The following is a 9,643-nucleotide window of genomic DNA, read 5'->3' on the forward strand; positions in this document are numbered from 1 at the left end:
AAGTACATCAGAAAAAATGTGTATAAGGTGTGACCCATGAAGAAGAAAAAAAACGCAGAAATTTATAGTATTATCCAAGTATTTATACCTCATAACATCTAGAAATAACCGTAAAAGTGGTTGTAAAGTTTGCCTTTTTAAGGTATTGATAGAAGATATTGATAGGTCATATTTAGTTGGAATGCGCTATTGAAATTTTTCCCGTACTTTTTTTTTACTTATATAAACATTCAAAAAATATCTACCTCACAGATGCTTCAAGATAAATTTAAATGGACTTTCAGTTGTTTCCTAGATGTATTAAATATATTTGAGGCAAAAAGACCAAATTGAGAATTATGATGTGCCACCCATTACCTGATTCTTACAAAGAATGGTACTTTAATATCTTATCGTGGTCATGCACTAGTAAAGTAAAATGGGAATTTCTTATGGACTCTTTAGGCTTAGAAAAATCGTATCATAAAGATCATATGAACTTCCTCAAGCTAAGTTCAAATTTGTACTGGTGGTTATGTCTTATTACTCTTTCTGGGTTGCTTTTACTTGAATTAAACAACAAAATCTGGAAAATAAGTTACGAGGTGCATTTTTGAACTACAATTGTTTCTATTATAGTAGAAATGTATAATTTTGGACCTTTGGTACTATAATCATTGCTTAAACTACCTCACCATCATACAATACTGGTACTTACAGTACTAATATCTTAGAAACGAAGAAAATTTTACAGAGACTATATAAATCTGGAATTGTAAGTGTATATAAATGTCGTTCAGTTTTGGCCAGTAAATTGTTTTGGCATATATCTAAATAAATTTTGACTGAGTGCACTCTACTTTCATATTTCTGGCTTTCTAAGATGTGATCTATTAGTGCAAAGTATAGTTATTTATCTTTCTTTGACTATAAAACAAACTATATTATTTGTCTGTTATGTATTCTAACTGGACTCAGAAGTTACCGGATATGCATTCAACCAAGTATCTTTCCACAAAACACTTCAAAAAGTCTTCGACTTCCTCTCTTTTCAGAACGGATTTTGTTAAAAGAATTAGGCATGATCACATCAAAAGATGTTTTTAAGATTTGTTTACATATGATAAAAACAACCTCTTTTACGGATGTGATGCCAAGTTATGTATTGTATACTTTCTCTGTTAAAACGATGTACATTTCCCTCCGTTCATCGGTGATTGACAGGTCTCGAGAGATGTTTAGAGATCAACCGCCTCAAAAATATATTGTTTATTTACCGTAAGTTTCAATATCGTATATCTTCTTATGTCTTTGCAATTTACTCCTTAATCTAAACAATTTTTTGCTATTTTCCGCCTCTGATTTATGTCAAGATATTTATCACAAGACAAGTTCATATAATTTACATATGTTCGAATGGTATACATGAAAATTGATAAATTCCAAAACACAAAGCGATATGAAAGAAATGTTTTTTCAACACTCTTCAAGAATATTTGTGACTGTTTTCCTGCCAGATAAGTAGTTAACCATCTAGTTGCTATTGTACTCATCATGGGTTTAGATCAGACGCTTTTTTCTCTCTCTTTTACAGTTAAGAGGAAAGTTTTGCTCGAAACAAGGAGTATGCATAGGGTATAGGATCAGATTGCACAAATATGCTCAGAAGAATCTGTGCTCTCTGCTTTTCTGGAAACACAAGAACAGAGTTTCTAAATGTGTCTTGTCAAGTGTTCTGATCATATCATATTGATCTGCAAGTTCTTGACAAATGATTGGGTACTTTTAGTAAAGTTTGTAAAAATCCCAAAATGTTAATGTCTCGTTTAACTTTCGACATGCATAAAATATGAGTTCTGAATGTTTCCACTTTACTTAGATTTAAACCATTTTCGCATTCTTCAATGTCTTGCATAACATGAGGTTACAGGAATGTGATAAAACACATTGTTGATGAAGGGGACATTTTATGCACGAATATCTCTCTTAATGCATAAAAACAAATTTCCAAATACTGACATAAAACTATGTAATCAATAGATCATGTTTAGTTTGACTCTGAAACTTTCTACAAATATCATGACAAACGGGTTGAACCAAGCAAGGTAACGATGAACTCAAAAAAGATAAAAAGGATAGTTTGAAATAGACTATAAACATCAACACTAAAACATTGCGCATCAAGATTATCATATCAAAATAGATATTGTATACGATTGCAGTTTTATTTAACAACTTTCGTTTTCGCTTTCATTATCACGCCAATCAGGGACAGACAGAAAACAGACTTGGTTGCATATATCAATAAGATTTTGAACAAGGTATCCTTTAACGTTTTTGAATGTAAATGATTACTTAGATAGCACATGTATTGTTTGTGGGATGTCGTCACTGTCGTGGCATTTTGGTCATGATATCTTAGTATCTTTTAGTAATTTTAGAGCAGACAATACTTAAAAAAAATGAAAAAGTGGCTTTTTACGGACAGGACCAAAGCGCCATTTGAATTCAGAAATTTTGGTTTTGTATTAGGTAGCACTTCAGATAAGAATCATACAAAATGTGATTCATGGTTGGAAAGCCAACATATTTTTATTTTTGATATTTGTTGAAATTAACATGTGTCTTTTCAAATATCCTTGTTATTAGGAGATAAATAGGTGGGGGTGGGTGTGGGGGTGGGGGGGCTGTTGTATATTCTTTAATCTCAGTTATAATATTCAAATCTGGAAAAAAATACGTCAAGTTCAAATTACTATATTATTCAATATTATCTCTCCATTCTTTGTTTAATTTTACAAGCGGCAATTCACTCATATATTGACCGGAGTCATTATTAAAGCGGTCATAGGGTCGCTTATGATATTGAACAGGGAACCAGAGCACATAAAATCACAATACACACACACATGCATGCGCACTCGCGAGCAAAAAGAGAAAAGATTTCACAGAAAGTAAAGGAAAGGATTAAAAAGAGAAAGCGTAAGCTAAAATATTATCTGATCTTTGTTTTCATAATTGTTTTCTAAAAACATAACTCTCTCGTCTATCGTGGACATCGAATTTTATGATCAACTCACCTGAGGTTTCTAGAAAAGCAGGGGACGCTTACACTATCGATGCACCTGGTGCATACTCACCATTTTTTTGTTTGTTTTTGTAGTAGTCCGGATTACTCATTATACTTTTTCTTCTAAGTGCTTGTCGTCTTAACAATTATATGGTCTTTGTTGTGTATATCTATTTTCTTTGTATAGTTCCTTTGATTTCCTTGTTAATTATTGATTTCTTTAAATCAGGAATAACGCACATCTGTCGTGTTGACCACGAGGAGTGGTTTCGAGATGGACAAAACCTTGATAGGCCTGAAAACATTGTTATCTAAACCACATAACAGAGGCATATCTCAGTTTTGGGTCTGACAAATTCCCAATGATATATATATATATATTTATATAAATTGAGTTATCTTTCTTTGAACCAGTTTCCGATCAAATATACAAGGCATATTAAAATACAACTTACATATTTTGAATTTCTACAGGATCATACAGTTAATGTTTTGTTTACTAGACATTATATGTAATAACTTAACTATAATAAAGACATTAAGATATGAAAATAGCAATATCATAAAGTTAAAAATTGTATTGTATTGCTATATCGATGTTTTGGTATAGGGGATATCAAACCTCTTCAGTTTTATTGTTTATTCATATTTGTATATTTGTACTTTGTAATTTATTTATAATGATTGTTAAATGAATAAATTGTACAGAGCTTTGATTGAATGCTTATAGATACACCATTGTACAAAAGCTGTCCATGATAATAATAATTTAAAAAAAATTAAAATGTTCACATTTTAATGATTATCGGGGAGAAATACCGAAGCGTCAGCGTGAAATAAGTAACGAAATCGCGAGCAGATAAAAGATGATAATTATGACTGTGTAGAGTTACTTCTCTTGGGCCGTTGTTTCGTATATTATAAACAGGTACTTTCTTTAAAAAAAGACGCAATAAAATTTTGTTCGTTTTACTTATAATTTTCTATATTTCATTCAGGAAATAACACACGGCACGCAATTTCAATTTTCGACACAGTCTTTTTCGAATGGCACTAAGTTATCAGTATTTGGTCAATCGGGAAACAGAATTGCGACCAGATGACTTGCGTTTCCATAGATTAGGTTACAGACCACCAATTCAACCAATGAGCATTTGGAACGTACGCAAAAATAGTCCTACGCAGAAATTACCCCTGTTCCTCATAGTGCTGTGAAAAAAGTTCTCATCTCATTTAAAAAATTTAAACAGTTTCTGAAAGGAAAAACATTTCTGTACATTTTATAGGTGCATTTTGCTTCTTGTGATGTGAAGCCTAATCTCCATAATGATTTCTAAATATACCCCTATCTTGTGAAAACACTGGGATTTCCAATGTTATTTATAGACACTTCACTTCCGTGACCAGTACTGCACTGCAAGTCTGCTAACCCCACATGCCATTCTGAGGATTGTGAGCTGACATATGTAGAATCATGCTAATATATAGTCCTCTGCAGGTTAAAGTTAAGGTAAAGCCCAGAGAAGCCATTGAATATTGTGAAATTAGCATAGAAGCCTATGGAAAGTGGAATTAGTGGTTTTTAGCCTAGAAGAGCGCCTTTAAGGTCAAAGGTAAAAAGCGAAACTACACCGACTGCGTCGGAAAACACATCTACAAAATATGGAAATGTTTCAAGTTCTGAATAGTGCTCAATTAAACATTACAAAAATATTTCTGAATGAATGTCATTTCGAGGTTTTCGTTGTGTCAAAACGAGTTTTATACTTCTCACATAGTGGGTTAATCCCTTTCTTTGTTATGTAGGTTATCTAAGTACAACAAAAATATAAGATTTTCTCTTCTTTCTACCATATGAATATAAAAAGATTACTTCTCACACCCTGACTCAAACTATCTGAGATCTCGGATTTTGGTATAAATAGATGCTCATAGAATTTTAATTCGTCACAAGTCATTTTCAATTTTTGTCTGCAGAATATTGTTTTTTTTGTGTGTTGTAAACAAGATTTATATTTTGTTGTTGACGGCTACCGAACAGTCATTTTTGCAATGAAAGCAAAATTTTCTACGCGACGACACATGTAACAAGACGCTTCATGGTCAGCCTAGTTCTAATATCCTTTATTTAATTCACAGAGATCGTTTATTCAGATAGAATATGCATAGATACATGAATAAAAGTGTACAAACAAAACAATGCCTTCTGCTGATACTGACGCACTATATGACAACGATTTGAGATGGAATCAAACGGTGAAAATTTCGGATATGTAACTATTATAAAATGTCAGTGGTACTTTTCCCATACAGTTAAGCTTACATCATTAATTTGACATACATAAAACATAAATATATCTTTGGTTTTCCAAAGGAAATATATATTTTGTCAGGTGAAAAATAGCTAACACATTTCTCTTAAAACAAGAAGAATTTACATCATACTACATGCTGGCGTATAGTTGTTTATTTTTTTTATATTACAGGTGCAGAAATAAATATAAGTTCAGTGATTTTAGCTCTGCATGCGCAACTTGGCAAATTTAATTGTCTTAATGCAGTTGTAATCAGGTTAAAAGCTTTCCATCTGATGTTTATTCAACTCGTTACATTCCATCTTCAAGTGGATGTGGATAATGATCATTTAAAAATCATTTTTAATTTGTAATACTTTTTTCAGCAAAGTACAAAAATTCAAATATTGTCCGGAAAAAGATAAGTATTTTAGATAACAGGTATTATTTCTTTAAAACAAAATAAAAAAATAAATGAAAAGTACTTTTCACCAACGTGTAAGCGTCATATGCATGCACAAACACGCACCTACATATGGATATAATGAGCCTCATATTTATGCATTGTGTATGTTAAAGTTTTAATTAAATATTGCATATAAAACTTTGATTAACTAATACCCCATTCACACTTACAAACTATTATCGCTATTTTGTTTAAAAACGCCAGTCGAGTGAGAATGAAAATTGTCGCTAGTTTCTATGTCCTCGCGTGACATACAAGACAGCGTAGGAATATTTGACGACCCAAATAACCATCTGTTTGTTTACTGCGTATGAAATAATGGCTAATTTGCGCCATTAATTTCTAGTCTACAATGGAAAATAATTAAATACAGTAACTTACCCGATTAGAATGAATAAATCCCAAAATTATTTAACAAATTTTAAACGCGATCGTCATAGTTAACCGATTTTTTAAAAAAAAATGTGTATCACAGCTACACAACATACGTGACGTCACGTAACATGTCGCTGAAAAATAGTCCCGAAAGTAAATTTTGCAGTGCTTATAAAACTTACATATTTAGGTCAAGATAACTTAAAATAAAGGAAAACTAATACCTAATAATTCAGCAAAACATATTATTCAATATTTTTTCAACTCGTGGGAGTTTCTCATGCTCATTTCGTCTTAGAAACTCCCTCTCGTCGAAAAATATTAAATAATCGAATAATATCGACCAAAAGGAGAAAGTGGTAACACCTAATATCAACGATCTTTATTAAATCATCTTCCGAGGTGGTTTTAAAAGATCAAACTTAAATGTAAAAAGATTTTTAAATGAGTGTGTAAATCGTTGTTTTACATATAATTTTCGATATGCATAAATGCACGAATGTAATATGACAACAAACTGCAGTTTTACTTTAGGTCGATCCCTTCCAATTTATTAAGTGTTAGTGTTTGAAAGAATCAGGCAAAATGAGAAAAAAAACCAAAAAAACAGAAACATGCATGTCAAACCCCACCGATCTGGAAATGTAATATCACTCAAGGATACTTTCTCTATTTGAAAATAACACTATGTAATCTATGCATCACTGGATTTGCTCAGAATTTTTTCAAAAGAATGTTACTAATAGAAAAATGATGTTTTGACAGAGTTATCTGCCCTTGAAATGTTAATTTTTAGTGTATTATAATGAAATCCAACATGATATGGAAAATCTTGTCTGTTTTCCTCTACTCTAATGGTGCAAATAGTCAAATTACACTATCAAAATGATGGTTTTTTATACCATGTTTCACCCAGTGCGTGATTATTACAGGGACTGACACTTAAATATCGATCTATTTTATATTACAGCAAACAATAAAGATGTAATAGAAATTGCAACTTCAACAGTTTTTCACTAAGGTAGATACATTTTTTTTTAAATATTGTAAAGACAGAGAGTATTCTACATTTAGTAATATGCTAATGTATTGGTTTATTAACCATTTTGTGTGGTTTTTTTTTGTCAATAATGCGATTTCGAACATAATGCAATTTTTAACAACTTGATTACAGAATATGGGTCACTGATGCAACAGGAGCACTGAATATTCATTTGTACCTACCATGATAATTCACGATTATTAGTTTTTATTTAAATTATTGAACGTATTGTTAAGTTTACCTTGATCATTTTAAAAATTGCTTTATGTTTCCGACGATCACACTAGTGACTACGGCTTTAACGACTTGCTACAAAATACCTACGGCATTATAACAATAAACTGTCAATCACGCGTTCGATCAGAGGAATATTTTTTGCAGCTTGTTATTATTTGCGGGAATAAATAAACCGATCATTGATAATTATTGATCTTTTATTGTGGTCATTACATTCTCAATAAAAACAGTCTGTCATTTGTTTGACGTGTTTTATCATTTCCTACAGACAGTGGTTGTCTTAGATGTCTAAATAAGAATATAGAACAGACGATAAACAAGACATCCTTGAAGTACACCGACTTTAACAAAGAAATGAAGATTTCATACATTTTGGGCACTCCTGTATTATGAAAAGAACTAAATAATGTCATGCTCCATTGAATTTGAAATAAACTATTCGTATTTTTTGTAAATAATCAATTTTTCTTATATTCCTGTGTTATTGTAAAACAAACAAAAAACTACAGGTCGGATAAAACGTACTTATTTTAAAATATTATTACTTTCATTAACCTATGTAGTTTATTATTATAAATGTCAATTTGCTGCTAACGAAAGATAAATTAGTTCTATATTGCTATTTAAAACATAAAAGGGTATCAACAAACAAGCAATTGTCAGGGATTTGTTGTTTATTTTGCACGTTTCTTGCCGCTCTAAAACATATCCGGTTCTCTCATTAATAAAGATGAATAGTTAAAGTACAATATATTCTCATACATTTTAGGTCCACTTAAAGTTAAGGAAACGCACTTTAATAGTTATATAAACTTCTTACTATATATAAATTCATATAAATATGTAGTAATAAATATATAGTAATAAGTTTATATTACTATTGTTATATAAACTTATTACTGCCCCGTGCAGGTCCGGGTGTTAAAAGAATAGGCCTGCAGCAGCGCTAAGCTTGTCGTATAAGGCGACTAAATAGTGCTCAGAAACCTAGCCGGGGCTAGGCGCTCTGCCCACAGAGCAACTGGGATGTGTGCCCCAGGTGGTGGAATGGGGTACCCCTGGCGTGTTACATGCTGGGGTTGTCAGGCTATAATACGGAAAACCTGACCGCAAACCATAGTGGTGCACCGTGTTGGGAAATATGCCACGTTCCTCGCACGTTAAAGAACCCTGCTGTGGTATTCGATAGGAGTAGGAACCTTTGCGCTCCGCCAGAGGAGGCTAAATTGCCCGACCTTACCCACCCCCCTTTTTCCAGTGGCAATTAAAATTTGTCGACCCTATTATCCTTGTGACCCATCCTTTTTTTTTCATTTCATGTTCATTTTATCATCCATTTCATGTTCATCGTCTGAATATAGCTGAAATATTGCTGCTCGGACGTTAAACCCAAACAAACAAACAAACATCATCATTTCATGTTCATTTTATCATCAATTTCATGTTCATTGTCTGAATATGGCTGAAATATTGCTGCTCGGACGTTAAACCTCAACAAACAAACAAAATATATAAACTTATTACTAGTATTTATCTTTGATAATCATCAATCGGTTTGTTACATTTATATTTATTGTAATTGCCAGCTGTAAATCTTTACTTGATACCCACTATTGCTGTCTGATACTGCTCGTTAAAAAAAATATCTTACTGAATGCATATTACTTAATCGATAAGGAGCTCATCACATGAATGGTATCAAACAAATATGTGTGTATTGATTTGAAATCAATTGTGAGTGATTAACATAGCATCTTTACAGGTGTTTTTACACCTTTGTTAATTAATTTGGCAATGGACATGACTGATCGATCTATTATACACCAATTACTGAACACTTTACGGACAATTCCCCTCACCTTTATGAAGTAACTAGATCGATGGTCAGAAATAAAGCACTAATAATCTGTAATTGATCGGAGCCTTCGTAATTATTAAGTCCATCCATTATTGCCCAATAAGATCTTTGAACTAAGCAAACAGTCCAAACGTTGTTGACATAGTTTTACATTGGCATTAAATCAATATATTGTCGGTCCAGTATAGCTTTACAGCTTAGTAATTCCTTAAGATTTCGTATTCTCTGAGTCGGTGTTATGTTGGGTCAAGACAGATGTTTTTTTTTCTCGATGTAAATTGTAAACCTTGGCCTTAACTCCATTCCATGTTATCAGCCACAT

At 32.1% G+C, this 9,643-nt stretch overlaps 1 long non-coding RNA gene across 1 annotated transcript; it reads left to right on the forward strand.

Moving 5' to 3' along the window:
* Positions 1 to 2,802: 2,802 nt before the first annotated feature.
* Positions 2,803 to 7,867, forward strand: LOC148611505 (uncharacterized). Its single transcript, XR_015924598.1, has 3 exons — positions 2,803 to 2,961; positions 7,155 to 7,205; positions 7,732 to 7,867. It is a non-coding gene; the product is annotated as an uncharacterized LOC148611505 (long non-coding RNA).
* The last annotated feature ends 1,776 nt before the right edge of the window (positions 7,868 to 9,643 follow it).

Source organism: Perna viridis, chromosome 7 (assembly GCF_037379345.1).
Source record: "Perna viridis isolate PV_CMFRI_1.1 ecotype Kerala chromosome 7, ASM3737934v1, whole genome shotgun sequence".
Lineage (NCBI taxonomy): Eukaryota > Metazoa > Mollusca > Bivalvia > Mytilida > Mytilidae > Perna > Perna viridis.